The sequence below is a fragment of the Miscanthus floridulus genome, chromosome 15 (assembly GCF_019320115.1).
Source record: "Miscanthus floridulus cultivar M001 chromosome 15, ASM1932011v1, whole genome shotgun sequence".
Lineage (NCBI taxonomy): Eukaryota > Viridiplantae > Streptophyta > Magnoliopsida > Poales > Poaceae > Miscanthus > Miscanthus floridulus.
The window spans coordinates 78011738-78021662 of NC_089594.1; positions in this window are offsets into that span (position 1 = coordinate 78011738).

The window sequence follows — 9925 nt, forward strand, 5'->3', positions numbered from 1 at the left end:
TTGTGTTGGTTGTACGGCACCCTATTGAGGGTTTGGCGTGTGATACCAATTAGCGCGTGAACCTCCAAGTGAGTGAATCGCCACAACGAGGAGTAGCTTGCCAGCAAGCAAGTGAACCTCGGTAAAAAATCATTGTGTTCATCATTTGATTCCGGGGTGATTGGTCTACATTGTAATTCTCTCTTGTGATTGATTGGCTCCTTCCTCTATACGACGGTATAACCTTCTTGATCACTCTCCTTACATTACCGTAAACTAGTTATCAAGCTCTTTAATGTGACTAGTTGTGAGAGCTTATTTACTTGGTTGGTGTAGCTCTTTAGTTAGTCTTTGAGAGCACACTAACATAGGGTAGTGTCTTTGCTATTGTGTGGATAGACAGTATCTAAACTAGAATTGTGGTAGGTGGCTTGCATTTTGAGTAGGCTAGTGCAACACTCGCTTCACCTCATAATTGTCTAACTGTTTTGTTAAGTGTTGTTATAGAAATTTTATTAGGCTATTCACCTCCCCTCTAGCCATTAGGACCTTTCAAGTGGTATCAGAGCTGAGATCACCGTTAGTTGAGGCTTAACAACCTTCGGTGTTAAAATGGCTCAAATCAACAACACCAAGAAGCCACCCCAATTTGATGGCTCAAATTATCCCTATTGGAAGTCTAAGATGACAACATATATCAAGTCAATCAATTGGAAGATTTGGAAGGTGGTAGAAACAAAAATTGAGATAGAAGATGAAGAGGCTCCCACCACCACCGAAGAATTGCTACTCCAAAACAATGACATTGCTCTTAGTGCTATCCATGATGCTTTGGATGAGAGAACATTTGAGCAAATTAAGAACATTGAGAGAGCTCATGAGGCATGGAAGAAATTAGAAGAATCATTTGAGGGCACCAAGGCAATCAAAGGTGCAAAGGTATACATTCTCAAGGATAAATTTGCTAGTTTCAAGATGAAGGAAGATGAGAGTGTGCCGGACATGTTCCATCGGATGGAAGTGATTGTAAATGATCTTAAGGCACTTGGGGAGAAGATAGAGGACAAGGAGTTCTCAAATAAGTTCTTGAGATGCTTACCCTCAAGATTTGGTACATTGGTCACTATTCTAGTGAGGTCCAGTTTGGATACAATGACACCAAATCAAATCTTGGGAGATATCATGACCGATGATGCTTATAGAGATGATGATGAGAAGGAAGAAAAGAGAGAGAAGAAAGAAGAGAAGAAGGATGAGAAGAAGAAGAGCATGACATTCAAGGCCACTTCATCCAAGGGCAAAGCCAAGCAAGAAACATCAAGTGAAGATGATGAATCATGGGATGATGATGATGATGAGAAGATAGCTCTATTTGTTAAGAAATTTGGCAAGTTCATGGTGAAGAAGGGCTACCGTGCAAGAAGAAAGAAGTCTTCATCCAAGAACAAAGATAAGTCAAGAAGGTGCTTCAAGTGTGGAAGCAAAGATCATCTTGTTGCCCAATGTCCATACAATAGTGACAATGATTATGACAATAAGAAGGACAAGAAGGACAAGAAGGAGAAGAGGGACAAAACAATCTTCAAGAAGAAGAAAGGTGGTTCATATGTAGTTACTTGGGATAGTGATGCATCCTCAAGTGATGATGATGATAGTGATGATGACAAGACCACCAAGAAGAAGGTGTTTGTAAGCATTGCAATCAATGAGAAGCCTTCTCTCTTCAACTCTCCATCATGCTTCATGGCTAAGGCCACAAAGGTACAATCTTGTGATGATGGAAGTGATGAGGAACATGATAACGAAAGTGATCATGAAAATGATAGTGATAGTGATAATGATGAACCTACTAAGGATGAATTATTTAACATGCTAGAAGATGCTAAAGAACACTTTGATATCAAGAGAAGGGAATGCAAAAGCTTGCGTAAAGAGATAAAAGCCCTTAAGCAAGCCTTTGATGAGCTCAATGCATCTCATGAGAGGCTAGAGGATGTCCATGAGAAGCTTGGCAAGGCTCACAAGAAGCTTGAAAAAGCTCATTCCTCTTTGCTTGATGAGCAAACTAAAAAAAGCATGTTGAAACTTGCAATGTAGGTTTAACTTGTGATTTAATTGATACATTACTATCTATGCCTATCATTGTTCCTCCCACTAACCCTTCTTGTAGCACCTCTACTTCCACCTCATCTAGTAGTGATGGTCTCACCTGTGACCCCTCACTAATGGTTGAGAATGAGAATCTCAAGAAGGAGGTAACTAAGCTCATTCACACCTTAGCTAAGGCTTATGGTGGTGAGGACCGCTTGCTTATGGCCTTGGGTAGCCAAAGAGCTTCTCTCTACAAAGAGGGATTGAGCTATACCCCCAAGAAAGGCAAGACGGCATTTGCTCCTTATAAGACTAGTTTTGTGAAGAACAATGGTCGGTTTTGCATTAGTTGCAAGCAAGTTGGTCATAAAGAGTAAGAATGCACCAACAAAAGCAAAAATGCTAATGTATCCTCCATTAAGCTTAATTCTTCCTATATGCTTATTAAGGGTACAAATGGTGTAAAGGCTAAGTTCATTGGCAAATCATGGATGAGCTCGAAGAAGAAAGCCATTTGGGTGCCAAAGAGCCTAGTGACTAACCTTCAAGGACCCAAGCAAGTTTGGGTACCTAAAAAGAATTAATCTTCTTTTGTAGGTTAATTACAAAGCCGGAGGAAAGCATTGGGTTCTTAATAGTGGGTGCACTCAACACATGACCATTGATGCAAGAATGTTCAACTCAATCAACACCAATGACAATGATGGTTATGATAGTATCACATTTGGTGATAATGGCAAAGGCAAGGTCAAAGGGCTTGGTAAGATTGCAATATCAAATGACATGAGCATATCCAATATGTTGCTAGTAGAGAGCTTGAACTTCAATTTGCTATCCGTGGCTCAATTGTGTGATCTTGGATTCAAATGCATATTTGGGATAGATGATGTAGAGATCATAAGTGTAGATGGCTCTAATTTGATCTTCAAAGGTTTTAGATATGAGAATCTATACTTGGTTGTTTTCAATGCTAGTGAAGCTAGATTATCTACATGCTTATTTACTAAGTCTAGCATGGGTTGGTTATGGCATAGAAGGCATAGTCATGTTGGAATGAAACAATTGAATAGATTGGTTAAGCATAACTTAGTTAAAGGCTTGAAAGATATTGTGTTTGAAAAGGATAAGCTTTGTAGCTCTTGTCAAGCCAGCAAACAAGTTGGAAACACCCATCCTAAGAAAAGTATGATGAGCACTAGTAAATCATTTGAGTTATTGCATATGGATTTGTTTGGGCCAACACAATATACTAGCATCGGTGGTAACAAATATGGTTTTGTGATAGTGGATGACTACACTAGATATACATGGGTATTCTTTCTAGTGGACAAAAGTGATGTGTTTGCAACATTCAAATCATTTGTCAAAGGCATTCACAATGAGTTTGAAACAACCATAAAGAGAGTTAAAAGTGACAATGGTAGTGAGTTCAAGAACACTAGAATTGATGAGTTATGTGATGAATTTGGAATTAGACATTAATTCTCGGCCAAGTACACTCTACAATCAAATGGCCTTGTTGAGAGAAAGAATAGAACACTCATTGATATGGCAAGGTCTATGCTTAGTGAGTACAATGTGAGTCAATCTTTTTGGGCCGAAGCTATCAACACGGCTTGCTATTGTAACAACCGCCTCTATTGTCACCAACTGAAAGAGAAGACACCATATGAGCTCTTGAATGGTAGGAAGCCCAACATTGCATATTTTTGGGTCTTTGGTTGCAAATTCTATATCTTGAAGAAAGACACAAGATTGGGCAAGTTTGACAAGAAATATGATGAAGGATTCCTACTTGGTTATTCCACTACAAGCAAAGCATATAGAGTTTGGAATTTGGATAGTGGTACTCTTGAGGAAGTTCATGATGTTGAATTTGATGAAACCAATGGTTCACAAGTAGAGAATAAGAACTTGAAAGATGTTAGAGGCATTCAACTTTCAAATGCCATGAAGAACATGGATATTGGTGAATTGAGGCCTAGGCAAGTGAATGATGATGAAGATGATCAAGTGCAAGTGCTCTCCAACTAAAATGTGCAAGATGATACAAATCAAGCTAGTGCAAGTGGCTCTCATGACAATGAACAAGATCAAGTGGCTAGTACATCATCTCAACCCAATGATCAAGCAAGTGCAAGCAATCAAGTTCCAATCCTTCAACCAACAAATATTGCAAGAGATCATCTATTGGACACTATCATTGGTGATATTTCTAGAGGTGTACAAACTAGATCAAGATTGGCATCATTTTGTGAGCATTTCTCATTTGTGTCATCCATTGAACCAAAGAAGATAGATGAAGCTTTGAAGGATGTTGATTGGGTGAATGCTATGCATGAAGAATTGAATAACTTCACAAGAAATTAAGTATAGGAATTAGTAGAGAGACTAAAGGGATACAATATGATTGGAACCAAATGGGTCTTTAGAAACAAGCAAGATCAAGATGGGATAGTAGTAAGGAACAAAGCAGGATTAGTAGCACAAGGCTATACTCAAGTTGAAGGTCTTGACTTTGGAGAAATATATGCCCCGGTTGCTAGATTGGAAGCAATAAGAATCTTACTAGCCTATGCTTGTGCCCACAACATCAAGCTCTATCAAATGGATGTTAAGAGTGCATTTCTCAATGGCTACATCAATGAAGAAGTATATGTTGAGCAACCTCCGGGTTTTAAAGATGACAAGAAGCCCAACCATGTGTACAAGTTGAAGAAGGCATTGTATGGCTTAAAGCAAGCACCTAGAGCATGGTATGAGAGATTGAGGGATTTTCTACTCTCTAAAGGGTTCACAATGGGCAAGGTTGACACCACTCTCTTCATCAAGAAGATTGGAAAAGATCTATTTGTTTTGCAAATCTATGTTGATGATATCATATTTGGGTCAACCAATCAAGATTTTTGTGATGAGTTTGGAAAGATGATGGCTAATGAGTTTGAGATGTCCATGATTGGAGAGTTGAGTTACTTCCTTGGTCTTCAAATCAAGCAATTAAAGAATGGTACATTTGTGAGTCAAGGCAAGTACATCAAGGACATGATCAAGAAGTTTGGCATGAGTGATAGCAAAGTCATTAGCACACCAATGGGAACAAATGGCAACTTGGATAGTGATGCAAGTGGCAATATGGTGGATCAAAAGTTGTATTGGTATATGATTGGAAGCCTACTCTATGTGACCGCATCAAGGCTGGATGTCATGTTTAGTGTATGCATGTGTGCAAGATTTCAAGCCTTACCAAGATAAGTCATTTGAAGGCTACAAAGAGGATATTAAGGTACTTGAAGCATACACCAAATGTTGGTTTATGGTATCCCAAAGGAGCAAAGTTTGAGCTAGTTGGTTACTCCGACTCGGATTATGCGGGATGCAAGGTTGAAAGGAAGAGCACCTCGGGCACATGTCAATTGTTGGGAAGATCACTTGTTTCATGGTCATCAAAGAAGCAAAATAGTGTTGCATTATCAACCGCTGAAGCCGAATACATATCCGCCGGTAGTTGTTGTGCATAAGTACTTTGGATGAAGGCCACTTTGAGTGACTTTGGAATCAAGTTCAAGAAAGTGCCATTGCTATGTGATAATGAGAGTGCAATCAAGTTAACCAACAATCCAGTTCAACATGCAAGAACAAAGCACATTGATGTCCACCACCATTTCATAAGAGATCACCAATAAAAAGGGGACATTTGCATTGAGAGTGTAGGCACCAAAGATCAACTTGCCGATATATTCACCAAGCCATTGGATGAGAAAAGGTTTTGCAAGCTAAGGAATGAGTTGAACATATTAGATTTCTCAAATATGTGTTGATGCACCTCCCACTTACATGACATGCCTCTCCTTCGAGCTATCAAAGGTAAAAGTTGATTGGCATGACATACATCTTTGATAAGGACATGATTAGTGCATCTAGTCACTTTTTCAATTTTATTAGGACCTTTCAAGTGGTTCTATTTTATTAGGCTCATTCATAAAAATCAAATGAATTTGATGTTTATATGGTATCACTATTGCTTCTATGCTTGACTTGATCTAGTGATAGCATATGACATGTTTGTGGGCTTGTAAACCTAGTGTTTAATCTAGAAAATAAGCTCTAAGTGTTTAACTCAACATGGTACAAGATAACCCTTATTAGGAGGTGTGAAGAAGCTTATCCTTGGATCAAACCGAGTTAAATATCTTTGGCAAATATTCTAGTTTGAACCAAATTTAGGAAAATAATCCTCACCCCATTGATTGACATTGATAATCTCAACCTATCTATTTTTTGAACCTTTGTGGTCATTGATGACAAAGGGGGAGAGAAGCAAAGATATAAGTGATAGGGGAGAAATAACAAAGAAACAAGTACATGGGAGAGAAACAAAAGATATTAGTGATATTAGTGTACTAAGATTGTGAAAAGACAACGAAGGGGGAGAACTTGACATAGGGAGAGAGATATGATAAAGGAAAGGAATCAATTAATTTTTTGAGCACACAAGTAGGAGGAGCAAGCTCATGAACTTGTATGGTACATTTGAATGTGAATTTCATATATTTGTTTGCATAACACAAGTTTTATATTTCAATATCCATGCTTGTGTGGTGTATGCTAGTTGTAGGTTTGAATGATGAAATAAAAAACTAGCATGCATAAGGCATCTAATGATTTCATTTCCAAAGTGTTGTTTCCAAGTAGTATTAAGCTAACTATGGTGCTAAGGATGGTATAATGGTGCACTCTGATTGGTATCACGCTTCAAAGGTCCATCTTTTATAACTTAGCATCATTTGGTAGACATTATCTCCTATACTTTCTATCTAATCATATGTGCAAGCTACAATCCAAACTCTTAGCACATATGTAGGGGGAGCAATTGCTACCATTTAGGGTTCATGAAACTTGTCTATATCCTTTTACAAATGGTAAATATGCTTGGGCAAGCAACATGGATTCAATTGAATTTCAATTCATATCTTTGTGAAAGGGTTGTCATCAATTACCAAAAAGGGGAGATTGAAAGCTCTAGTTTGGTTTTGGTGAATTGATGAAACCCTAAGTACTAACCTAGTTTATCAAGTGATCATGAGATAGGCAGCACATTCCAAGTGGAGAAGCAAATGAAGATCATGACATGATGACGGTGATGCCATGGTGATGATCAAGTGCTTGGACTTGAAAAGAAGAAAGAGAAAAACAAAAGGCTCAAGGCAAAGGTAAAATTATAGGAGCTATTTTGTTTTGGTGATCAAGACACTTAGAGAGTGTGATCACATTTAGGTTTGATAGCCGTACTATTAAGAGGGGTGAAACTTATATCGGAATACGGTTATCAAAGTGCCACTAGATGCTCTAACTCATTGCATATGCATTTAGGATCTAGTGGAGTGCTAACACCCTTGAATATTGTTTGTGAAAATATGCTAACACATGTGCATAAGGTGATACACTTGGTGGTTGGCACATTTGAGCAAGGGTGAAGAAGTTAAAAGTGAAATGGAGTTGGTCGCAATGATACTGGCGTCGGTCTACTAACCGGACGCTTTGTCACTCTGCGATCGGACGCTGAAGGGGTGCGTCCGGTCATGTTGTCGGTCGGCATAGTGTGTAGGGTTTAGCACCAGACGCTGGGCTGTGTCCGGTCAGGCATGACCGGACGTGTCCGATCGGCAAAAACTCATTTTTGACCCTTACTGTAAACGACCGGACGCTGAGGGTTCAGCGTCCGGTCAACTTTGTCGGAGCGTCCGGTCAACATGTCGACCATTGAGATCAAACGTTCACCGTTGAACGTAGGAGACATGTGGCCACCATCGGGCGACCGAAGCGTCCGGTCAGCCCGATCAGTACCCAGTAAAGGGGTACAACGGCTCTATTTCGTGGAGGTTTCTATTTAAGCCCCATGGCCGGTTCAAGCTCACTCTCTTGGCCATTTGCATTGACATAGCAACCTTGTGAGCTTAGCCAAAGCCCTCCCACTCATCTCCATCATTGATTCATCATCATAGTGAGATTGGAAGTGATCCAAGTGCATTGCTTGAGTGATTGCATCTAGAGGCACTTGGTGTTCGTGTTTTACTGTGGATTTCGCTTGTTACTCTTGGTGGTTGCTACCACCTAGATGGCTTGGAGCAGCGAGGATCATTGAGCGGAGCTTCTCGATGAACTTACTAATGCATCTTGGTTTTCTTGTCTTGATCTGACAGTAGGATACCATCAGATTAGATTGAAGAGTGGGGAGGAATTCAAGATTGCTTTTCAAACTCACACCGGCCACTACGAGTTTCGTGTCATGGCTTTTGGTCTCACAGGAGCTCCAGCCACCTTTCTCAAGGCCATGTACACTACTCTATCTCCTCTGTTGCGCAAATGTGTATTGGTTTTCTTTGACAACATTCTCATTTACAGTCATTCCTATGAAGAACATGTTGAGCATTTGCGGTTGGTCTTTTAGTTGCTTCAGCAGGATCACTGGCACATCAAGATGTCCAAATGTCACTTTGCCCAACGCCAGCTTCGTTACTTGGGGCATGTGATTTCTGAGAAAGGTGTGGCCACTGACCCTGATAAGGTGCAGGTGGTCTTGCAATGGCCTGTTCCACGGTCAGTTAAAGAATTGCGTAGTTTCTTGGGCCTTGCCGGTTACTACAGACGTTTTGTTAAGCACTTTGGCATCCTATCCAAACCATTGATAGATCTTCTTCGCAAAGGGGCTATATATGTTTGGACAGATAGCCAGGACAAGGCCTTCTCAGCTCTTAAGCATGCTCTGACCACCGCTTCGGTGTTGGCTCTGCCTGATTTCCATCGGCCTTTTGTAGTGGAGACTGATGCCAGCGGTACTGGAATTGGAGCTGTCCTGATGCAAGGGGGTCATCCCTTGGCATTCCTTAGCAAAGTCTTGGGACCCCGCTTGCAAGGGTTATCCACATATGAGAAGGAATATATGGCTATCTTGTTGGCACTAGAACACTGGCGCAGTTATCTACAGCATGCCGAGTTTCAGATCATCACCGATCATCGCAGTCTGGTACAGTTGACTAATCAAAGGCTTCACACACCCTGGCAGCAAAAAGTCTTCACTAAACTCATTGGGTTGCAGTACCGGATTATCTACCGCAAGGGCACAGATAATGGGGCGGCTGATGCCCTCTCCCGTTGTCCTTCCGCACACTTAGCCGCAATCTCAGTTTGTCAGCCTCAGTGGTTGGAGGCCGTGGTGGAATCATACTCTCATGATGCGCGGGCCCAAGAATTGCTTGCCAAGTTGGCCGTGGCACCGGATTCAGTCCCTTACTTTGCTCTTCGTGATGGACTGCTGTGCTACAAATGCCGTATTTGGGTGGGTGCTGATCCTGAGTTGCAGACTCGTCTGATTGCAGCGATGCACTCTACTGCTGTTGGTGGGCACTCTGGCGTTTCCATCACCTATCGCCGATTGAAGCAAATCTTTGCATGGACAGGTATGAAGTCAGCTGTTCAGTCTTTTGTAGCAGCTTGTGTTGTCTGCCAACAAGCTAAACTAGACCGTTCCAAGCTACCCGGCTTGTTACAGCCGTTACCGATGCCTGACAACGCCTGGTCCATGGTATCCATGGATTTTATTGAAGGACTGCCATCATCACAAGGTTCTAATTGCATCCTGGTGATTGTCGATCTTTTTTCCAAATATGCCCATTTCCTGCCTCTTAAGCATCCTTTCACTGCACGTTCCATGGCTCAGTCGTTTCTATCTTACGTGTATAAGTTGCACGGTATGCCACAAGCCATTGTCTCAGATCGAGATAAGGTCTTCACAAGTCATTTTTGGTAGGAGCTGTTTCAGTTGGCTGGAGTTGAGCTGCGGATGAGTACTGCTTAT